The 23,413-nt window shown below is 45.8% G+C and overlaps 1 protein-coding gene across 1 annotated transcript in view; it reads right to left on the bottom strand.

Moving 5' to 3' along the window:
* The window catches only part of LOC147736809 (uncharacterized), a 241,309-nt gene extending 225,892 nt beyond the window's left edge, over positions 1-15,417 (bottom strand). The window contains exon 1 of the mRNA XM_086953506.1: positions 15,244-15,417. The gene's annotated coding sequence lies outside the window, so the exon portion shown is untranslated. The remainder of the gene's footprint in view (positions 1-15,243) is intronic.
* Positions 15,418-23,413: the final 7,996 nt, after the last annotated feature.

The following is a 23,413-nucleotide window of genomic DNA, read 5'->3' as shown; positions in this document are numbered from 1 at the left end:
ACAATGAGTCAAAGTAGTCCAAAGTCACTTTTTCGAGAAGTAGTAAGGTGGAAGGCAATCGGGACAGGCCACTCAAGGCAGAGTCAATAAGGTCCCTGGGCGAGAAACGAAACTGAAAGTAGACGACCGAGCCGAGTTGACTCGGGTGATCCGTTGTTGTTCAATTACTGTCCGGCTGGCAGGGAAACAAAGCCCGGGGCAGAACCATGGAGCAGGCCAGAAAAGTTCAAAGATCCGTATCTTCGGCTTCCAATGTCTAAATCAGAGTCTGAAAACGGATAATTGATCAGCAGGGCTGTGCCAGTTACAACCCGTCGTCCAAATCAGGATAGAAGACAGGATAGTCGGTGGAGGTGGCGAGGGCCCGGGAGCCCTGTGCTCACGCGACCATCTTGGTTGCGCGCGAAGCTCCTCTCCCCAATAAAGTTTTTTTGAATCCATACGGACAGGTATTTTTTAACATCACTTTGCCATTCACCCCTGACCCTACTTTACTCACTACAAATACACCTCACATAGCACTTACAAACTTAGAGTGCTCCAGCGTAGTCACCAGTCGCAGCACGCCCCGTCCCGCAGCGGGGCCGGAAGACCCCGATGAGGAAGCATGACACAAGGGCCCTTTTGGTGTGTGAGGGGTATTTTAACAAATACTGTGTATGCCTTACATCTCTAGACATACAGTAAACCTCTTAGAGATTACTCAAGTGTAGCAATGGTTTTGAATCAACAGGGCACAATATTTACGTCCGACAATATTACGACCCCAGTTTTGTGGCACCATACCCACTCTGGAAGGATAAAGGAATTCACAAATAGGGTTCTTTGTTAATTTAATTTTTTGAGAGTTTGTTAGCCTTCATGCACCTTGCATTGCTGCTGGATTTTGTTTTCTGTTCCCTCAAAATGTTCATTCTATTTTAAGAATAACAGTCTTTATCAAAATGCTTATCAAACACCCATGGCTTGCCTTGTGGAATAGGCTGATTTCATTTCCTGTTGATATGTAAGTGGACCCTGCATTGAATGACTGTATACGTTTGGAGTTTGAATCTGCTTTTTGCTTCAGAAAAATGTTGAAAACAAGTAAGCAATTCAAAAACAACAGTTATGTGTGGATGAAGACAATGAAAAATGAGTAAAGTGCTAAGCAAGTGTCAGTGTATCTACTTTTGCTTATTGCTGGCGATATGCCGACATCTTTATTAATGCCTTTACTTTGTTTAATGGTTTAATAACGCTTTAACTCACTGTATATTTTCAGGAGAAAGGGACTAAAAATCACTACTTTTTTGAGAAAATAATCAGTTTAAAAAAATGATGATTACATTTGCATTCAGTTGGGAAATTTAGTAACTTTCAACGTGATTGGTTTGGATCTAAACTGAGTACTGGGCCTGGACATGCATTGAGCCCATATATAAGCATAGACTACTAATCTCCTGCATTTGGTTCAACTTTAGGATAGAAATGTGCTATTGACGACAAATAATGTGGAGTTGGCAGTGCCTTTCCCAGTAAGTAGAAGAGCATTTCCATTAATGTAACAATATACTTTTTCTGTTTCTTAACCTTGAAAAAATGCCCCACCCTCCATATTGAGTGCGGGAAGCTGACTAAAGCACATCTGTGTTACATGTCATCTGTATTAAAGCCTCCTGACCAATTGTTTTCAAAAGTCTGTTTCATTAACAACACCACCAGTAGCAATAATACCACCACCAATAATACCACCACCACCACCACCATCAGTACCAATACCACCACTTCAGCGCCTCTCGCTTGCTAGTAATAGCGGGGGCACTGTAGAAGGTTGGAGATGCAGCTGAGACCATCCCTCTCTCCCTCCATGCCTGCCATAAAGCACAGCCTGCCCTTCACCAGGAGGTGAAGCCAGGGCCCTACGGCAGATGAAGTGTTTTATATTCGGCCAAAGATAGCAATGACATTACGCAATACCACACTGCACACTCAAATCATGGAGAGGGCAGGAAATAGCCCCCCCGCTCTTCCTCCTGTGCCACGGAAGTGTAATCACAGAGCGAAAGGTGTTGGAGCGCCTTGTTAGTGTTTATAGCTCGGATCATATGTAACTCTCAGACTTTCTGTCTGTGTAATTTACAACACTTACACATCTTTTTCCCTGCACTATTTATCACTACTTTGAAGACGTCGCAGACCGGTCTCATCCTCAGATATTTACAATTTAACAAGCGGTTGAAAAGGCCCTTTATTGCAATGCAATAGGTCTCATATTTTCTAGAGATTTAGCTATTAGTATTGTAAATGACAATACCTTTTCATTTAGGTTTTAAAACCCAAAATATAAATAAAAAGCATTGTCATTTATAGTGCCAATAGCTCAAACTTGTGTGAATGCAAAACCTTTTGCATTACAAATGCTTGTCTATCTAGCCCTCTTCTTCGATTCCAAACTTAACTGGTCTGCTATGGTAGAAAACAGAATTAATTTGTTGCAAAGAAGCATAGTTGTTCTGTGGAAATTTGCCTCTAAACTGGTTAAAAAATCTATTAGAGAAATGGTAGAAATGTATTTGGTAAAATCCATAGCTTCTTACAGAGCAGAAATATGGGGCACAGCTGAAGTGGGTGCTCTGCAGAAAGTTGAGGATACGTTTGTTAAAAAGCTGTTTTCAGTTACTCTGGCTTGCTCAAATCTGATTGCCCACAAAGAACTCAAACTCCCTTTTATTACTGACTCAAACTGGCCCGCTCCTCTTATGGTTTCGTATTTGGAAAAGGGACTCGGTTATGTTGAATCAAGCTGTAATAAGAGTTATAATCAACCTTGACCGAGCCATTAGTGTTCCTTGGCTAACATATGTTAAGAAGTCTTTCACAGATTTGGGCCTAGCTTTTCTGCACACATCACCCTCTAAATGCTTATCTTTCTCCAAAACTGAGTTAAGAGAAGCTTTTGTTAATAAATGTGAGTTAGAAAGATGGCAATATAATCAAAGTAAAGTCATGGTTATATTCTACCAGGCACTGCCCAGGGTGCCCACAGGGCATGATTCATATCTCTCCTTTGTCTCTAACAACATGCATCGATATCTTTGAACAAGGATGAGATTGAATTTTAAGAACATGAACTCAATAATCTATTGCTTTGTCCTTGTGATGGCTTGTCCACTCAAACAATGTCTCATAGTTTATTCTTCTGTTGTTTTTATACAAATGGAAAGAATAAAATGAATTCTCTGAATGTTAACAAAATTGAGTCTATTTTCTTGCTCTTCAGCCCTTACAGTAATTAATTCCCTGGAAAGCCCTTTCATCTGTTTTATGACTGCAAATTTGTTATACTCAGTCATTCGGACTAGGTAAAGTTCATTAGAGAGGGGGGTTGTTTTATTTGATCCTTTTCATTAGCCTGTCGTCAATTGCCCAATTACTGATACTGAATTGTTGCATGGCTTTAAACATGTTAACGAGAATTCAACACAGGATTAGGAAGAGTTTACGTACACGTGGCATCCTTTTAAATTGCTTGTCGTAATAATTTGTTCTTATTACTTTTATACATCCATAATGAATTGTTGTTAGTTTTAGTGGCGAGGATTCTTGTAAATATTTTTATTTATAAAATAATTAATGAACTACTGATTGTAAATGCTTTTCAAACAATTTGCATTTTGATATTTCTTTCTACTTATATGCGTTCACCAAATGCAAATACAGTTATTTGATTGATTGATTGCAATGTTACGCGCTCCATTAGAGATTCCCTGTACTATTTAGAGGTGCCTGGTGGTCTATAAATCAGGAAGCCTAAAAATGTTAAAGGTTTGCTAAAATGCAGTTTAATTGCATGCTTTCACAGGCCTAAATATGGCCAGGGGACAGAATGCACTTAATATAGGTTCTGTGAATGATTGTGATACCAACCCCTCTGCCACAGGGTCCTTCGCATCTTTGAATGAGATATCTTAGAGGGGGAGCCCAAACAGGTTCAACATCTGTAGATTGAGTGAGCCATGTTTCGGTGAGGAATAAGACGCTGAGCTTGTGATCCAGGAGACAGTCGTGGATATCAGAATAGTGGCCGGTCGGTGGCTGCAGATCATCAGGTGGGAACTGCTGAAAATGATGAACACCACTGAAACTGGCCAAAAGCAAAGAAGACATGTGTACCCTCTGCCTCATTGTGATGAAGCACCGATATGTGTTGGACTTAATACCACAATGGAAGGGTGCGTATGCGCCAAGATAGGTACAGTGTGCTGAACCTTCATCCCCATGAAAGACCAGGACAATGACACACTGTCAATCGCCTTCCAAATACTGTAAAACCTACAGCAGATCATGATAAAAGAAGGAGGTGCCCCAAACATAGAATGGTTTACAGGTTTGTTTATCTGGGTACCAAAGTGGGTCGCAGGCCTATGCAAGGCCTCGTTAAACAGTGTTTGCAATCTTCCTCTTGCTGTGCAGCACCCTGAAACTAATATAGCCCTGCGTGAAGAAAGCTACCCTGAAAATAGGGGAATACACATGATTAGGACACACAATTCCAAGGGAAACACTTACACCACAAGCCAGAAACAGGAACCATCCATGCTCAAGACACGGACACAAACAGCCAGGGTAGTAGATAACTCAGTTAGGGAGGGGGAATGTTAGATTCAGATTAATTTATAGAAAGGGCCCGCTCCTAGGAGTCCAGCACACCAGAGAACAACTGTTGCCTGCACTACCTAAATCTAGGCCTGGGAGGTTAATTACGTTCCGCTCGCGGAATTTGGGGAATTTGGGTAATTTCACATTCCGCGGAGAATGCGAAATTGCCCGAAATTCTGCGTTCCGCGACTTCGCGAAATATTTTGCTTGTTCGCGTTCTCAAATGCGTGTTCGCGAGATATTTCCCCCTGAGCACGCAAACAGTGATTGCAAACAGTAAAAAAGCATCACGAACAAGCAATTCTGCTTGTTCGCGGAATTTCTGCATGTTCACAGAGATTTTTTACAGTTCCGCGGAGATTTGCGTAACGCAATTACGCAAATTCCACCCACCCCTACCTATATCATCATAAAAGACTTGTTACGGTTACAGAGTGACACTTTATCTGATCAACAGAGTTGTCATCTGTATTCCTAACACTTACCGTGATGGAAACACCAGACATGGAACAAGCTTCAAACACACCAGGAAGATTGCAACAGAAAAATCATCATGAGGTCCCAGGATCTAATACCTAAAGAAACAAGTCAGATGCACACACTCAAACACAAATAAATGTCGGGTTAAGCCTGGTATAAGCGAGATTCCACAAGAGCGAAGAGGAATTTCCCCCAACTTCCAGAAAACAGCACCCGGAATGCAAATATTAAACACACTCACAAAAGGCTGTTCCCTAAAAGTATGGAAATAAACCATAGAGTGTCCACCACTCTTTCCCAGAAGATGATGATAGAGAATTCTGTAATGGGATGACTGGAGAGACTGGCACTGTAAACAAAAGAATATCTTTTATAGAAAAGAATCCATGAATTATAACAAAACCTTTTAAACATTAATGTATGTTCAAATCAGTGCTCCACTAACCCCAGTGTGTCCCCGAAGGTCTTGGAAAACAGCAGAGAAGAGCCTCCACAATGAATGAGTGAAAGTTGAGGGCGTCTTCAAATGTTTAATACATTCTGTTGTTGGGACTTGGTGGAATAAGATACTCTCATACAGCCATTCATACAAAATAGAATAATGGAATCGAATGGTGGGTAAAACACTATTGAGGGAGTAGCCCCAAAATACTGAAAATGTGGAAGTGGAATGAATGCCAAAGCCAAGGAGTTGTAGGTGTGTGAGATACTGCTCAAGAGAGAAATAGAGCATCAATCACATTAAAGGACTCCTTAAGTGTTACATATAAAAAAGAGCTGCAGGCCTCAAAATAGTGAAGGTATAAATAATAGCTATTATGTTTGTCTGGCTCTGTAGGGAATATGGAGCAGAACAATCAAGAATAGTAAAAGGGTGAGGCGGGTAGAGGTGAGTCGTCCGGCTCCGTGGACCTGGAAGAGCTCGGAAGGCAGGGGTGATGTACACCGTCCAGCTCCAGGGTCACTGAGAGCGGAACAGCTACACACTCGGAAGGAGGCATGAGGTGTGCCATCTGGCTCCAGGGGGCAGCGAGAGCAGACCACCCACACACTCGGGAGGAAGGGGAGGTGTGCCGTCCGGCTCCTGAAGGGCAACAGGAGCGGAACGCACGACTGACTCACCGGGAAAAAGAAAATCTTCAGAGGCGAGAACGATCCGGTAATCAAAACGAGACTCCTGGAAACTCCTAATACAGGGTGCTAGGCAGGACTCGAAGAGGAACTCGGAAGCAAAGAAAGGGGGCGTGGTCACGTCCAAAGAACAGTAAGCCAAGGAGCGGCTTATGTTGGAGACAGCTTTTTACGTCGTCTGGGGACTGTCTGTAAATTACCAAAAGCGAAGGGAGGCACAATTCCGAACATACATTAAGGTTAGTTTCAACATCCTATCCCCTAACTATCGTCTATTCCTAACAATAAATGCACAGCTGAGAGCATGCACTCCAGCGAAGGACGATGCCAGAGCAGCCGGTGCCTTGCACTCATCAGATAAACAATGCGTAGCAGTAAGCGCTATCCTATAAAACACACACAACACACCTGGAACCCCTCGGAATGTGACATCCAGTTGGTATTTATGGTCCCTTCTATAAGAGTAGGATAAAGTCTCTAAAAACAATGGGCCAGATTCACAGAATTAACATAAGACAAAATCCTAAACTTACTACCATTTTGGTATTCACAGAAGGCACTTACTCATTTTGGTTTTCACAGAAGGCACTTACTCATTTCGGTATTCACAGAAGTCATTTAGGAGTCTTAAAGTTAGGACTCTTAACTTTACTACTCCTAAACTGAGAAAAATCCTAACTTTAAGACTTTCTGTATTCACAGAAGGCATTTAGCAGTCCTAAAGTTAGGACTCCTAACTTTATTACTCCTAAACTGAGAAAAATCCTAACTTTAACACTTTTGGTATTCACAGAAGGCATTTAGGAGTCCTAAAGTTACGACTCCTAACTTTAGGACCGTAATGACTGAAATTTAAATACCCTCCTCAAAAGCGTTACGAACCCCAACTTTACTCAGCACATCACTAGACCCACCCACACCGCCAAACACTTCCTGGCCCCTCTCTTTTCCACACTAAACAACATCAGAGTCTACAAACCAACGCCTATCACCTGAACTGACAGCACCCTTTTGAGTTTCAGGCTCACCATCCTAGATCACAGGAGATCCACCACCTCTGGACAGGCGGTCGCTGCTGCAAGCCAATGTGGATAAAAAAAACTAGGACATCAGCAAAATTGAATGACCAATTAACTTAAATCAGTAAGTGTGAAGAATGGACAAAAAAAGAAGTTAAAATTGTATACAACTATATATTTAATAAGTATTGATTAAAAATCATATAGAAAGCAAACTATATGATCTCAGTAAAAATATATCATTCATAAAAAACAACATATACGTGTCAAAAAATAATACATTTCCTAAAAATTATGCACATAGTGGAAAACAATACATTCATATAATTAAATAACATAAGAATACAGTTATGAATCAACTCGACGCGCGTTTCGGCAGAAAACCGCCTTCTTCAGGAGTCTCTGCTGATAATCTAGAGAAGCAATTGCAAAGAAAAAATATATATAAATGACATATATAGCTTCATGTTTTTCATATATCTAACATTCTCCTTTTCTTAAAATAGAAAACAAACAACAGAAGATAACATAACTAAAGGCTTGTAACACCTAAGTTCATAATATGCATAATGCCTATGTCCTGCTTCACAACATACTAGATTTACACATAACAAAATATTGGTCATCTAATGTCATTTGATTGACAGATATTCGCAGACTCATTGAACATTGCTGCAAGAACATCTCAGAGAAGGTCTGGGCATCGGCCCTCTCCATACTCCTCCCCAAGCACACCAGCAACCTAGCGGAAGACATCAAGAACTTCAATGAATAGATCACCACCTGCACCAACAACCTAGCCCCCCTCAAGCACATAAAAATCAAGATCACAAAAGCAAGCCAGCTGGTCCACAGAAGAACTGTAGATCGTGATGCAGCACTGTAAGCACCTGGAAAGCAAGTTGAGAATGATCCAAGACACCGCAGACAATGACGTCTTCTAATCTGCCCTGACATGCTTCCACCAGCATGTCTGAAATGCCAAGTGAACAGCTCACACCAACTGCATCGAAGCCAGCAACAACAGCACCAAATAAATCTTCTTCATAGTCAGCCACCACCAGCAACATCTCCCCTTACAAGACCCAATGCAACAAACTCTGTAACTTCTTTTGGAAGGTGATCACATCCACCTACGCCAACTTCAACCGGCAAACTGACTCCAGCAACCTCGCAGCCAGTCTTCCAATGTCAGCTAAAGAATGGACCTTGACCATGTAAAACGGCATCACCACAAAAGAGACTGCCGCAACCATGAAGACCATCCACTGTGGGGCTCCCTAGACCCTTGCCCCCACCACACTTTCAACAAAGGTCTAACCACCATCAGTGAAGTCCTCACTCCCATCCTGAAAGACTCCATCAATGCGGTCTTCTTCCCAGAATCCCGGAAGCAGGTAAATGTCACAGCCCTGCAGAGGAAACCCTCTGTGGATCTCCCCAAACTCTCCAACTACTGACTAATCACCCTCCAATCATACATGGCCAAAGTCCTAGAGAAAACCATCAAGATGTGTTTGACCAGCTACTTTGTGAACCACCAGCTCCCCAAGGCCACCCAGAGTATGGAAACAGAGCTCATTGAACCTACCTACACCATTGGCATGATCCTAGACAGAGGAGAGGGTAAGGCCGTCATACTAATGAACCTCTTGGCGGTGTGTCACATGGTACCACATCCCATCCTCATCAGGTGCCTTCACAAGGACGAGATTCAAGAACCTGCAGGCAATTGATCTGCTCCTTCAGGATAAAAAGAACTTCGACAGTTAACCTGGCATCATACTCCTTGGAAACCGGAAATCTCATCTGCAGAGCACCTCAAGGTTCACTCCTCAGCAGAACACTATCCATCACTTAAATACCCCACCGGCCAACGCCATCCATACCCACTACATCAATATCCTCTCCTTCACTGACAACACACAACTAATACGGTCCCTCTAGGACAAAATCCACAACAAAAGGAAAGCGTTCACTGCCTGCATGATGGAAGTTGCCACTAGGATGAAGTTTACCCGTCTCAAACTCAACACTGACAAACAACACTCAACACTCACCATCCAACCTACGACCTACTCCCACCTCCAGCTTGCGCACCAGCAACCTAAGACTCATCATCAACAAAAAGATGGACATGTTCGCCCAGGTCAATGCCGTCACTGCTTCCATACCCTAAAGAACATTTTCAAATGGCTCCCGAGAATCACCATGAGACTGTCATCCACATACTCATCAACAGTAGATTGGACTACAGGAACTCTCTCTATGCAGGAATCATCCAACAGCTCACCAGAAGGCTGAAAACCACCCAAATCGCAGCAGCTAGACGTATCCTCAACCTCCCACTCAGAACACATATCACAGCTCCCTGACTCCAGATACATAAGCGTCCACAGTTCAAACTACTCACCCACACATTCAAGACACTGCCCAACAAATCCCTGCCTACACAACTCCATATCCATCCATCAACCCCCTATGCACCTCCGTTCAGCCAGACTCATACTCAGACACATCTCATGCATACACAGAAACAGATCCAGAGGTCAACTCTTCTCATACATCACTCCTAAAGTGTGGAACGACTTCCCTTAACACATCCGAGCCTCCTCCTCACTTCTTGAGCTAAGCAAGAAGCTGAAGACATGGCTCTTCAAAAACATGTCTAGAGTTGGGACAGATTGAGGTGGTCTTGGGTGCAAAATTGGCAAAGCTTAATTTTTTTTTCAATGTATTTATTATTAGGAATGTGTTAGACCCAGTGGTTTCTGGCTGGTATGCATCTAAGCCAGGCAGAATCCACTGTCGTAGATAGGATGAGTATGATACACTTGTCTGATAACCTAAGCTCACTCTTGGATAGCTTGGCACAGAGCAGTCAGGCTTATCCTCAGGGTCAAAGTGTAAAGTGTTGGCACAACCCTCAACCTCGCAACACTCTGTGGACGCTACAAAAAGACTCCATACAGTATGTACACAACACTGGTCTTTGTATTGCACACACATTGAATTCACAGCAACATACACATTGCATATATATTTTACAGTTATATCAAATGTTCAAACTCTTCCATTAGCAGCAGAACGGCATTAACATATATATAATTGTCCAAAGCGTTCGCTTGCACCATTATCCCTTCAGCCTTGTAAGCAACATACACACAATACAAGCAATCCGTTCCACATTAAAAGCAACAGAAACATATATCCAGGCTGTTCAGAGGTATTCTACTTTTCCGCTAACACATTTGCATAAACAACAACATTCCCATTATTGCATACTCCGTATACTTGTAATGGTCAAGAAATCACAGCTTCTCTCTACACCTTGCGACTTAGCCCCTCAGCCACTCAAACTACACCAGCCAACAATACAGATTGCCCCTGCTGTCGACACTTTGATTAGATCAAGGGACCACCTTAAGAGGAAGGAAACAGTTACACGTTTTCGTCCATCCAGATTAGGTACTCAGGCACCTAGTGGCACCTTCACGAGTGCAGGATCACTATCCTCCCCACAGGAAAAATACTGCAACACCAGAAGCTGGCGGGCTCCCAATTTGGAGAATGATTTCACCTCCGGCAGAGGTGGGAGCTACAGTTGCTCCAGAGAGCAAGTTGTGGATGCACACAAGGCACAACAAGACCGTTCAGTCACGCTATCCTTAACAACGTAGTACCTTGTGGCATCGGCCTGGGGAGAAGGAGCGAGTGACCTCAGACTGAGGCTGCGATGTCAGGCACTGTTGTCCCCCCAATCTGGAGGTCGGACACAGTCTATGCTGCCAGATTGGCTATCGGTTGGCTATCGCAGACTCCGCAAACTTCTCACAACACTGCTTAGAAACCTAACGCTTAGGAATACTAACTAGCAGAGGTGTCCGGCTGAAAGCTTGAGCCTCTCAGACTCAATAAACGTCCCCTGCACTCATTGAACTTGTCACTCTATAGCCACCCCAGGTGAGCCACTGATCTTTACCAGCTCGCTCTACGGCACAGTCTGATGACTGCACACGTCGGAAGGGTCCTTGTCCCAACCAATGATCATTTCCACATGTTTACCCCTCACCCTGCACGGTCCTTACGATCTTGTGGAAACAGGGAGACCTTTTCTGTCCCTGGGAACTCGAGCCCTAGGAGAGTGGTTGGGGACCTGGGTCACAACAGTTGCCAATTAGCTGCAGGCCAGCAGCATCCAGGCAAAGTCCCATTCCTAGAGCACAACAAGCCCCATGCCACCTCTGGTCTGCAGATAATCCAGTTGCCCCCCTTCTTGTTGATGTCCCAGCATCAAACCAGCGTAGTATGTTTCCAATCCCCAAAGCGTCTCTTACTCCTAAAGGCAGAGCCCCAGTGGTTATACTCACAATGACCTATGAAGATGAGATCAGCTCAAAAGGCCACCTTTGAAATGCACGGGCCTTCTCTAAATGTTGTCATGTCTGACATCCTACCCTGGGAGGCTTGATCAGTATCTTTAGTGGGGCCACAACCCTGCCACTTGAAATGCAGGTGCCAATTCCACCCCCTCTTAACCAACACAGGATGGCCCCTCAGAGTGAAAGTCTACAGTATACCGTAAGCCCTTAGTTTATGACTGTCTTATCAGAAATGCACAGATGTAGCCATCCCCCAGCAGCCAGCTGTGAATTGGAGACAGGTGGATAGGCATACAGAGCCATGAGTACAGACATTCCCACTTTCCCAAAGTGGTATTTCCACCGTCAAAATGTCGAATTCACTCACACCACCGGAGCAGGTTCGCCATTACGAACTCATCGATATCAAACACTGTACTGACACTCTTCTGCATGCAGGAAATCCAGCTCAATAGCCTTTCCACAGATCCCTCAAGCCAATCCAATACGAGGAGCAGGCCCTACTGTGCCAAACACACTTCTGTGTGCCATTCACTACCAGTGTATGTAGCGCACACACATGCCCTACCCTTTACCGGCACTGCACACTGTCCCCAGAGAGTACTCAGTTACAGCAAGAGACATGCAGAACCTTGGCAAGCGTCTTCTTAAATGCCAAGCCTAGTAACAGTAACCTACACACACAGGCCCTGTCATGGCAAATCTGTGGCACATTTGAAGAACTACCTCCGTGTGTGGCACAACCAGTTCTGCAGGCCCACGGAGAAGGTGTTAAGTTACATGCCCTAGGTATATGTCTTACCTCTAGACAATGGACTGACAGCAAACTCAATTTAGCCAATCATGGATACACTAATCACCAGTTTGTATATGACAAACACATCACTTTGGCAGTGAATGGCAGTGTAAAAAGCGATCAAAGTCCTTAGGCCATTACATAGATCAGCGGAAAAACCAGGAGGGACAAAAGCAAAAAAATTAAAAGTTGAGAGAAAGCACCCTAGAAAGGGCCACCTCCAACAGAATTTATTAAGATTGGTATGTTTCATACAAAGGTAACACAGATCTGTGCAGTATGTGCATAAACACATTTATAAAGGAGGACGGTTGGAACCTGGGACCTCTTAACTATCTCACTTAAGCTGAGATTGGTAACCCGAAAATACATTGATCCCTCCCTTTGGATCATTTACACCCTTTGGTGATTGGGATTAAATCCCAGATCTAAAGCTATAAACTTGGTTCAAGTATTGGTACCACTAAACAGCACATTACACCTATAACACTTGAAAACTCACATTCACGTCGCACTTAAATCACATTTTTAGCTCCTAAAATATAATTACACTTTTGGCAATTTATAAATAATGTTCATTAGATTTTTTTTCCTGCCCATCTTTTAGAACTTTCGTTCCCTCCCGTACAAATTTCTTTCTTTCACATTTTGGCCGATATCTAGGAATTACTTTTCTCCACCCTTAGTGTGTTTTCTCTCTGTATCCCTCTTATTTCTCTTCTCTGGCCCCTTCTTGCTTTTTATGCTCGCTCATCTTGTTCTCCCCTTCCTGCTGAAGTGACAACTAGTGACTACTGACAAGTGACTTTGCGCCTGGTCTTGAAACGCGTCGGCAGTGTTGTTTGGGAAAAATAATTTGCCATTTTTAGGGTACTAGGACCGGCTGGTCCAGTATTTAAGTGTCTATAAGTCATTGAGTCACTTATTTTCTCCCCCAAACTTTATTTTTTCTCATTAATTGGTTGTAATAACTGTTGTTTGTGATATAATTATCATTATTTTTTTGTAATGCTTGATGTTGAAATGTTTTCTAATGTGTAAATAATTTTGGTCTTTAATGTTTGTAAAGAGTCTATTTAGCCTTGTAAATATTTGAATTTATTGTCCTTTTTTCTGTTATGAGCTTTTGCTAATATGAAAAAGATATCAAATAATGGACACAAAGTAATGTTGTCTAGGGAAGCGACAATAAATTGGTTTCTTACCCTTTAAAAAAAACACGTATTGAGTAATTGTGGTGTGGGCACTGTGGAAGGGACTGTGGAAGTGACAACTGGAAGTGACAACTGGAGCAGAATGACTTCAAGCATCTCTGGGAATCCATCATGTAGGCTTCATATAATAGCACAATCCTCATCAACACACTGTTGATGAGAGAGTGAAGCATTCCCTTGCAGCATTGTCATACAAGTAACCCTGTGTGCTTGTGGGCACTCACATATTTGAAAGTTGTGCTGAATTCTCACTCAAAGCTGCCTAATTCTTCCAAACTATGGGGAAGAACTAGAACTTCACATGTGACTTTGCTCAGGCGACTACAGTGTGCCGAGTAGTACCTGACTATTCTGCACAGAGCAGACCCTGTAACAGCAAGTGATCATAAAGATTTTGGTACAGAGAGGAGAGGCCAATAAGAGTGACTGACAGTCCCGCCAACATCTGCTAAGACAGACACCCTTTAAAAAGACACACTGTAGACGTGTCTCATACACACACACAAACACGCACAGTCTGCAAAGACAACGTTACCCTGTTCACATAAAACACACATCCAACCTGCAGAGACAAATCAAAAACACAGACATGTACATTCCACTACTTGGAAGGTCTCCTACCTGGGAGACTCAAGGTCAATGCACACACACACAATCACTGCAGCAGACACACAACCTCTGCAGCAGATAATGCTATAAGCCAACCTAAGCCGCTGGAAACTATTGCAATGACTGAGGTTTTACCTAGACTGGGATAGGAAAACGGGGGCAAAGGGGCATGGGGCAGTAGGGAAGCCTTGACATTCAACTGCCCGGGGGACATGCTTCTGACACAGGGGTACCGGTGGGCAAGTCAACAAACTAACAGCGAGAGCCGAACAAAGAGTGTGCACAGATTTCTCAAGGAGTGCTAAGATGTAGTGCAATGTGAACAGATTTTTCACAGTGCAGTAAGATGCAGTGAAGCAGCACAAATTCCTCAGTACAGTAGGATGCACTGTAGTGACAGAGATTCCTCATAGTGCAGTAAAGTGCAGTGTACATAGATCTGTCACCGTGCATTAAGAAGCAGCGCAGCGTGCACAGATTCCCCATAGTGCAGTAAGATGCAGGGCACAGATTCCTCAGAGTGCAGTCAGATACAGTGCAGTGTGCACAGATTTTTTCACAGTGAAATGCATAGATTCCTCATAGTGCAGTAAGGTGCACTGCAGTGTGTACAGATTCCTCACAATATAGTAAGATTAAGTGTAGTGACACAGATTTGCCATAGTGCAGTAAGATGCAGTGCAGTGCACTGATTCCTCACAGTGCTGGGAGATGCAGTGCAGTGACACAGATCCCTCATAGTTCAGTACGATGTGTGCAACGTGCATAGATTTCTCAAAGTGCACTAAGATGCAAAGCACCGTGCAGGGATCTTAACACAAATGATGACCACAAACACCCACAGGGCCAGAAGGAAAGCCCTCCCCCCACACCCCCCTCCAAATAGAAGAGCCCGGCTCCTGGCAGAGATTTACCCAGGATGATTCAGTCTATTTCTACAAACACAGCACAAGGTGCTGACAATCTCCTACCTGAGCAGAAACCTGTGCAGACATTTCCAGGCTCTCTCCTCCTCCTATGGCGGGGGCGGGGCAGGTGCAGATTTGGAGTCTGGGGTAGGAGGGGGTCTATGAGGGTCTGAAGATGTAGATAACTGCACAGACAGACAGACAGAGCGCTCTTCCTCCTCTGCAGCGGGCTGGACACTGAGGGAGAGGCCAGAAGTGATGTCACCATCAGGTGCTGAAGCTGTCTCTGCAACCGCTGACCTGGAAGAGGAAACTCTTTCCTTTCATACAATGGGCTCAGTCGTTTCATCAGCAGGCGAGGAGCGCCCTCTGCTGGCCATTGACAGAACCTCCATTCCCAGTCTCCAGGAGTGAACACATTTCACACAAACAAAAGTCTCGAAAGAATATTGTTGGACCGCCTTGGTAAATATCCACCGGGGGAGACAGGTGCCGGGTCATGCGTTGGTGGCGATCCCCTGGGACAAGTAGGCTGCGGTTGGGTGGTATAGAGTGGGACTCATAGGATGCTCTTTCTGTCACTTTTTTGGAAGTATGTGTCACTTTCTGTCCCTGCGACCCTTAGCAGGGGCTCGTGCTCACAGGCTGCCTTGCCCTCCTTCCCACTGAAATGGAGGTAGTACTATGAGTCTTTATTTATACAATGCCTCCTGCGGTCTACATGAGTACTCATATAGGGAGCAAATACAAATGCGCCGCCACAAAGGAGTAGAGCATATTTCCTCCTCTTTGAGACCCTACATGTTCTGGTGAAACCCGTTCTTTCCGAAGAGGACCCCCTCCTTTGCGTGTTTATGGGCCTAGGAGTAGAGAGGTCACAAGTGCATTCAGAACTGTCAGAGGGGGTGGATGTGCTGGTGAAGCGTTGAGACATGAGTAAAGAAGTTCAGTGACGAAGCATACTTGACACTAACAACTATATACGTGAGGCAATGAATACTTCAGCTTGCCGGCGCAGTCACTGATCTGACCTGGACTAGCAGATCTCAGCAGTGGCAGGCAGCCATTACTTGAGCTGTGAAGCCCCTCCCCCCACCCCCCCCCCCTGTCCCCCCCCCCCCCCCGAGAGCAGCAGGGCTTACACCACGTCTGTGCCGGACAGATGGGGCTACCCCTGGGGGCGATGTTTGAACATGAGTGTTAGGGGGGATAGGAGTCGGATACTCAGAGAAGAGAAGGGGAAAACATATACACAAAAGAAAGAAAGAAGAACAGGGGAAAGGACATTGCCCAACTGGTGTTGTATACCTTTCTTTACCCTCCAACACTCCGCACCACATCTCGGCGCACCCGTCAATCCTGACGGCCCAGCCGCAAGCCCCTGCAGGACCAGTATTATCCTTCTACCTGTCTTCTGTACTCTTTTCTAACATGTACACGTCCCTTTTGTCTGGTAACACACTGTTTGTTACGTCTTACATTTTATTTCCTTTCGATATTTGCACACGTGCCACCATAGCCTACGTAACTTTTGTTGTTGTGTTGGAGTGTCTGCCATTTATTGCAGTATTATACCTTTACTAGTACTTTATAACCTCCACATATCACTTTTCCTCCTGTAATGTACCCATTCGTACCTTTTGTATTTTTAGTTGGACTAGGGGGCGGGGCTTTGGCCCGTGAGGGGGATCCGGCCAGGGGCACACATTTAATGTCATTGAAATTGAATTGGTGTTCAAATGTGCATACTGATACTAAAGCATTTAGAAGTGCCGGTACTCTGCACCTGCGAGTACCGGCCCACTCAAAGCACTGTTTATTCCATATATAACTTAACCTTTTTCTTTTGTAATTTGTTCAGTTGCAATGCTCTCATGTATCCGTTCTTGTCCTTATTGTGAAGCGCTCTGACGCCTTCAGGTAAAGTCCGCTCGAGAGAAAAACGCATAGACCAAGATATAGCCCGCTTCATGGCAGCCAAACCGAGCGCCCCCCCCCCCTCCTGCGAATAGGCTGTCAGATATCTGGGAATGTGAGACCCTTGCACGTACTTGACTTAAGCACTAAGAAAAGACTGATGGCAGAGAACAAACGTTTACGGTCAGCTGCTGTAAATGTGCGTTTTTTTTTTTTGAGTAACAAATTTACTGTTGTTACATTTGACTGGCACTTCATTTGACCAGTCCTTGTAGTATCCTTCTCACCTTCAATGGAAGGCATCCGAGAACTGGGTGCTAATTAATTGCTAGGTGTCGTTAGTTGCATTTTTAGGTCTCGCCTGTCGATGCGCATGCGCATCGAGCAAGCGAGACTATGGGGGCTTATCCACTCTTTATCCAACTTGCAAGGAATCGTGGCGATTCCTTGCAGTGCCCGTGACTTTTAAGCTCAATGCGCATGCGCATTGAGCTAAAAAGCGCGTGCACATGCCCCCAGCCGCCTGCCTTGCCTACTCTCCCGCCCCCTCACTTCTTGATTGCACGGCCGCTAGGCCGTGCCTCCCCTACTCTCCTCCTCCTACTCTCCTCCCCTCGCCGTCAGTTCCCGCACTCCTCCCACACCCCCGCTCCGCCCCCTCCCCTGCCTGCCATGTCGCGTCGCATTTCTCCTCCCCCCTCCCCCCAGCCGCCTGCCTTGCCTACTCTCCCGCCCCCTCACTTCTTGATTGCACGGCCGCTAGGCCGTGCCTCCCCTACTCTCCTCCTCCTACTCTCCTCCCCTCGCCGTCTGTTCCCGCACTCCTCCCACACCCCCGCTCCGCCCCCTCCCCTGCCTGCCATGTCGCGTCGCATTTCGAAGCCTCAGCTCCACAAGATGGACGCTGCCACCACAGACACAAGTCTGACCTCCTGCTGCTGGGAGTCCTTCCAGCGAGGAGAGCTCGGACAAAGGGTTTCCTGTCAAGGGCGGTGTTCGCACCGTCCCAGACAGGGTTTGTGTATTTTGGGTAGGTAGGGCTTTGCGAGAAGGTGACTGCGGAGTGGCACCCCGGTGCTCACTACGCATCTGCCGGCTAGAACAAGTTCCAGGGGTGCGCAGCCCCTGACCTGGGGAAAGTCCAGCAGGGGGAGAGGGGTGTAACTACCCCCCTTCCTGGTCCCACCCTTAGGGCAGGACCTAGTCATGTACCCGCCCCTTTCTTTAGGATAAAGGCCGGAGCGGGGACCCTTCCAAATCAGATCATCTTTGAATCAAGAATACTTTCTACGAAAGGACTTCGAGACTCTTCTCAAGATTTCTCCCTTGTGGCTAAGGAGTAGTCACCCTGCAACAGCAGGCACCATCTAAGAACTCTGCGGTTTGCTGCAAGTCCTTCCTCAAGGATCCGACAGCCCAGCTCGACGAGAACCGGCTTCCCTGGCACCTCTGACCTCTACCCACGTCGTCAGCTCAGCTGAGATCTGTGGGTGCGACGAGACCTCGAGGGACCGGCCATCATCAAAACCTGCACGCTTTCTTAAACAGCACGACCATCGAAGCAATTCTCTGGTGAGTGCTCTGGGGTCCGAGAAGCCCCGACCCTGAGCAGCTCCAGCATCAAAGTGCAGCCTCCCAGCATCTCCACGATCTGCGTGGGGCCCTTCTGCTCGCTGCTAAGCACGTGGTCTGGTCACTAGCCGCTGGCTTGTGCCCTTCTTTGACGACACCCGACAACCAACGCTGCTGGTCTGGTTGCTCCAGACTGGCCTTTGCTTCCTTCTTTGAGAGAAGCACCCCGGACCCTCCTGGTCCACCCAAGACGCCATTTTAGGCCCACCTCGTGGCCCTGAAATCTGCCAAGGCTTGTTGCCCCAATCCTGGGCCCAGCGACGCCGACAGCATCAATCTTCGTGGGACAGCTCGCACCTCCATCCTGGTCGCCGACAACGCCTCCTGGTCCGTGAGACTGCAGAGCCTAGCGTCGCCCACTCACCTTGTTGAGGTGACGGCCATCCAGTGCCTTCCTGGTACCCTCTGACTACTGGCTAGTAGTACGAACTTGGTCCCCTCTGCTTTCAGGTATCAACGATCTCTGATCCAGGCTTGGATCTCTACGAACTATTCAGCACTGGTCGCCGGCCAGCAACTCCTTTCCTTCCGGCTCCTGGCTCGTCAGCGAAGACCCCGACGCCTGTAAGACTTGTGCAGCCGCAGCCCTCGTGGCTAGGTAACTTCGGCACTCCGGTGTCCGCATAACCTCCTTACTTAAGGGTCCTGAGTCCCTCGCTTCCGACTTGCCTTATCGGGTCCGCCCGAGACCACTAGAACCTTTCCGTGCCCTCGGGCATTTGTTCTAATTGTGCACTTGAAGTATTTTCTAAGAGCTTTCGTTCTGTGCTTAGTACCCTGTCCTCATAAAGAGTCCAGGGCTGTTGTGATTCTTAATAAATATACTGTTTATTTTCATAACACTTGTGTGGTGTCCTTTCACTTGGTGTTCAAGGGGTATGTGATGGTATAACAGCTGGCTTAACACGCCTTCTAGAGTTTAGCCCGAAGACTGCTCGTATCCACGCTACTAGGATAGCTGGTCTAAGGTTGACTTACAACCAATCACCATAAGGGTTGTTTGGACCGATGCATAGTGGTCGCTAGAATAGCGAACGCTGCATATCGGGCCAACTTCTCACAGTACTCTCCTGGGTGCCTACTATTTCTCCCATGTCGATGGATTGCTGTGCTTCCTTTATTTTAGTTAAAAAGTCTTCCTCAGTACACACAGCTCCTATTATCTTTTCCCTGGCTATGATGGGGGTGATTCTTCCAAGACTTCCACTGGACCATATCCTAAACGAGAAAAGGCGTCAGTCTTTCCGTTCTTTCACCCTGCTTGAAACTGAATTTTGAAATCCTATTCACAAAAAAACTGAATCCATCTTAATTGTCTCATAGACAGTGCTCTTGCAGATTTTAAGAGCTGCAGGTTCTGATGGTCCGTTAACACTGTGATCGTATGATTGGCACCTAATAGATACTGCCTCCACTCCGCAAAAATCCTTTTTATTGCCAAATATTCTTTGTCCCCTATGGTGTAATTATTCTCGGCTGGGGTTAGCTTTTGTGGAAAAAATGCCACTGGATGTAAAACACCTGTGCTAGGGTCTGTCTGAGAAAGGATCCCCCCCACGCCCCCCACTGCCACTTGAGAAGCGTCAGCCTCTACCACAAAAGGATAAGCGGGGTTTGGATGTCTTAATATGGGGGCTTGTGCGAATGCTTCTTTGAGTTTACAAAAGGCTTCTTCTGTCTCAGGTGTCCAGAGAAAAGTTTTTCCCTTTTGCAACAATTTAGTGATGGGAGATGCTAACTCAGAGAAATTGTAGATAAAACTCCTGTAGAAATTGGTAAAGCCAAGAAAGCTCTGTGTTTCCTTTACATTCTGTGGAGCCTGCCAACAATTGATGGCTGCTACCTTTTGGGGGGAAATTATGAATCCTAGAACGGCGACTTGTTGTGTGTGAAACGGACATGTCTCTAGTTTGCAGTAAAGTTTATTATCTTTTAGGCATGTAAGCACGTTTCTTACATGTACCACATGTTCTTGCATGGACGAGGAGTAGATCAATAAATCATTGATGTAAGCTATGACATATTCATCCAACATGTCCTTCAGAACCTCGTTTATAAAAAACTGAAAGGCTTAAGGGGCATTACATAGCCCAAAGGGCATTACTAGATATTTGTATAACCCATATTTGGTGCAAAAGGCTGTTTTCAATTCATCTCCCTTCTTGATGCGCACACGGTGATATGCCTCACGAAGATCTTATTTGGTGAAAACCTGTGTATTCTTTACTCTATCAAAGAGGGAAAATCAATAGCAAAGGGTACCTATTCTTAATGGTGATGGAATTAAGCACCTTATAATCAATACAACATCGAAGGCCTCCCGCTCTCTTCTGTATAAAAAAAAGAGAAGAGGAAGCAGGGGACCTAGAAGGGCGAATAAACCCTATCTTTAACATGTTACCCAAATATTCTCGTAGGTAGACGTTCTCTTTCTCGGTCAGAGAACACACCCTGCTGCAAGGAATATGTGTCCCTTCCTGTACGTCTATTCTACAGTCGTAGTTTCTATGTGGGGGAAGGCTAGTGGCTTCTTCCGCATCAAATATGGACCAAAGATCTTGATAAACAAGGGGCAAAGATCCTTCATCAGAGGTAGCAAGAATAACTTGATCCATAATCCCATCTGATGAACAAAAAACATGCTTACTACAACAATTAGGCTTCAATTCAAGTGTAATTGTTTCCAATCAATAAGCGGGTTGTGTAACCGTAACCAGGGTAATGCTAGTATGACTAGGAATTGAGCTTATTGTATAAGATCAAATTCCAAGGTTTCTAGATGCTTCTGCTCTATAGTTAATTGCAGAGGACTGGTAGCATCAGTGATGGGACCTGACTTTAAGGCGCTACCATCTATTGTAGTGACTTCTTCCCAAACTGTTTGGGGCACTCGGTTGATATTATATTTTTGGGCCCATTGATTATCCATAAAATTGCCTTAGGCACCCGAATCTATCATGACTCTAACTTTACGTGCCTGCTGTTCCCAGGACAATTGAGAGGAAACAAAGAAGTGACATGTCTGACTCGCTAGTAGATCTGAAGATGAGACAATCAACCCAGAGTTACCCGAAGCCCTCGTCTCATAGGACTTTCTAGTTTTCCGACTTCCTGGTTTGTCAGGGTTTTACAGGACATTCTCTAAGGAAATGGCCTTGTTTTCCACAATACGGCACAACTTCTTTTTCTTCTCTGTCTTTCTTCATTACTCAAGGGTCCCCTTAGGATTCCTGTTGTGAATCTATCTAGGACCCTATTTAAAGATTCCTAATTCATGCCCTTATGTGGTTATTGTGAGAAGTTGGCCCGATATGCAACGTTCGCTATTCTAGCGACCGCTATGTATCGTTCCAACGACCCTTATGGTGTTTGGTTGTAAGTCAACCTATAGACCAGCTATCCTAGTAGCATGGATACGAGCAGTCTAAGGCTAAAGACTCGAGAGGGCGCGTTAAGCCAGCTGTTTACCACACATGTACCCCTTGAACACCCAGTGAAAGGACACCACACAAGTGTTATGAAAATAAACAGTATATTTATTAAGAATCACAACAGCCCTGTACTCTTTATGAGGACAGGGTACTAAGCACAAACCAAATCTCTTTAGCAAATACTTCAAGTGCACAGTTTAAAACAAGTGTCCGGGGACACGGAAAGGTTAAGGCAAGTCGGAAGCGAGGGACTCGGGACCCTAGAGTAAGGAGGCTATGCAGGCACCGAAATGCCGAGTTACCTAGCCACGAGGGCTGCGGCTGCACAAGTCTTACAGGCGTCGGGGTCTTCGCTGACGAGCCAGGAGCCGGAAGAAAAGGAGTTGCTGGCCGGCGACCAGTGTTGAATAGTTCGTAGAGATTGATGAAACCTGAAAGCAGAGGGGACCAAGTTCGTACTACTAGCCAGTAGTCAGAGGGTACCAGGAAGGCACCGGTTGGCCGTCACCTCGACCAGGTGAGTGGGCGACGCTAGGCTCTGCAGTCTCTCGGACCAGGAGGCGTTGTCGGCGACCACGGTGGAGGTGCGAGCTGTCCCACGACGGATGTCGCTGTCGGCGTCTTGGGTGGACCAGGAGGGTCCGGGGTGCCTCTCAAAAGATGGAAGCAGGGGCCAGTCTGGAGCAACCAGACCGGCAATGTTGATTCTTGGTCGTCGTCACAGAAGGGCACGAGCCAGCGGCAAGTGACCAGACAACGTGCTGAGCAGCGAGCAGAAGGGCCCCACGCAGATCGTGGAGATGCTGGGAGACTGCACTTCGGTGCTGGAGCGGCTCAGGGTCGGGGCTTCTCGGACCCCAGAGCACTCACCAGAGAGTTACCTCGATGGTCGTGCTGGTTTTTAAGAGCGTGCAGGTTCTGATGATGGCCGGTCCCTCGAGGTCTCGTCGCACCCACAGATCACAGCTGAGCTGATGACGTGGGTAGAGGTCAGAGGTGCCAGGGAAGCCGGTTCTCGTCGAGCTGGGCCGTCGGATTCCTTGAGGAAGGACTTACAGCAAACCGCAGAGTTCTTAGATGGTGCCCGCTGATGCAGGGTGACTACTCCTTAGCCACAAGGGAGAAATCTTGAGAAGAGTCTTGAAGTCCTTTCGTAGAAAGTATTCTTGATTCAAAGATGATCTAATTTGGAAGGGTCCCCGCTCCGGCCTTTCCCCTAAAGAAAGGGGTGGGTACATGACTAGGTCCTGCCC

The sequence above is a fragment of the Lissotriton vulgaris genome, chromosome 1_2, assembly GCF_964263255.1.
Source record: "Lissotriton vulgaris chromosome 1_2, aLisVul1.2, whole genome shotgun sequence".
In the NCBI taxonomy this organism is placed as follows: domain Eukaryota; kingdom Metazoa; phylum Chordata; class Amphibia; order Caudata; family Salamandridae; genus Lissotriton; species Lissotriton vulgaris.
This window is presented reverse-complemented; position numbering and strand designations above follow the sequence as displayed.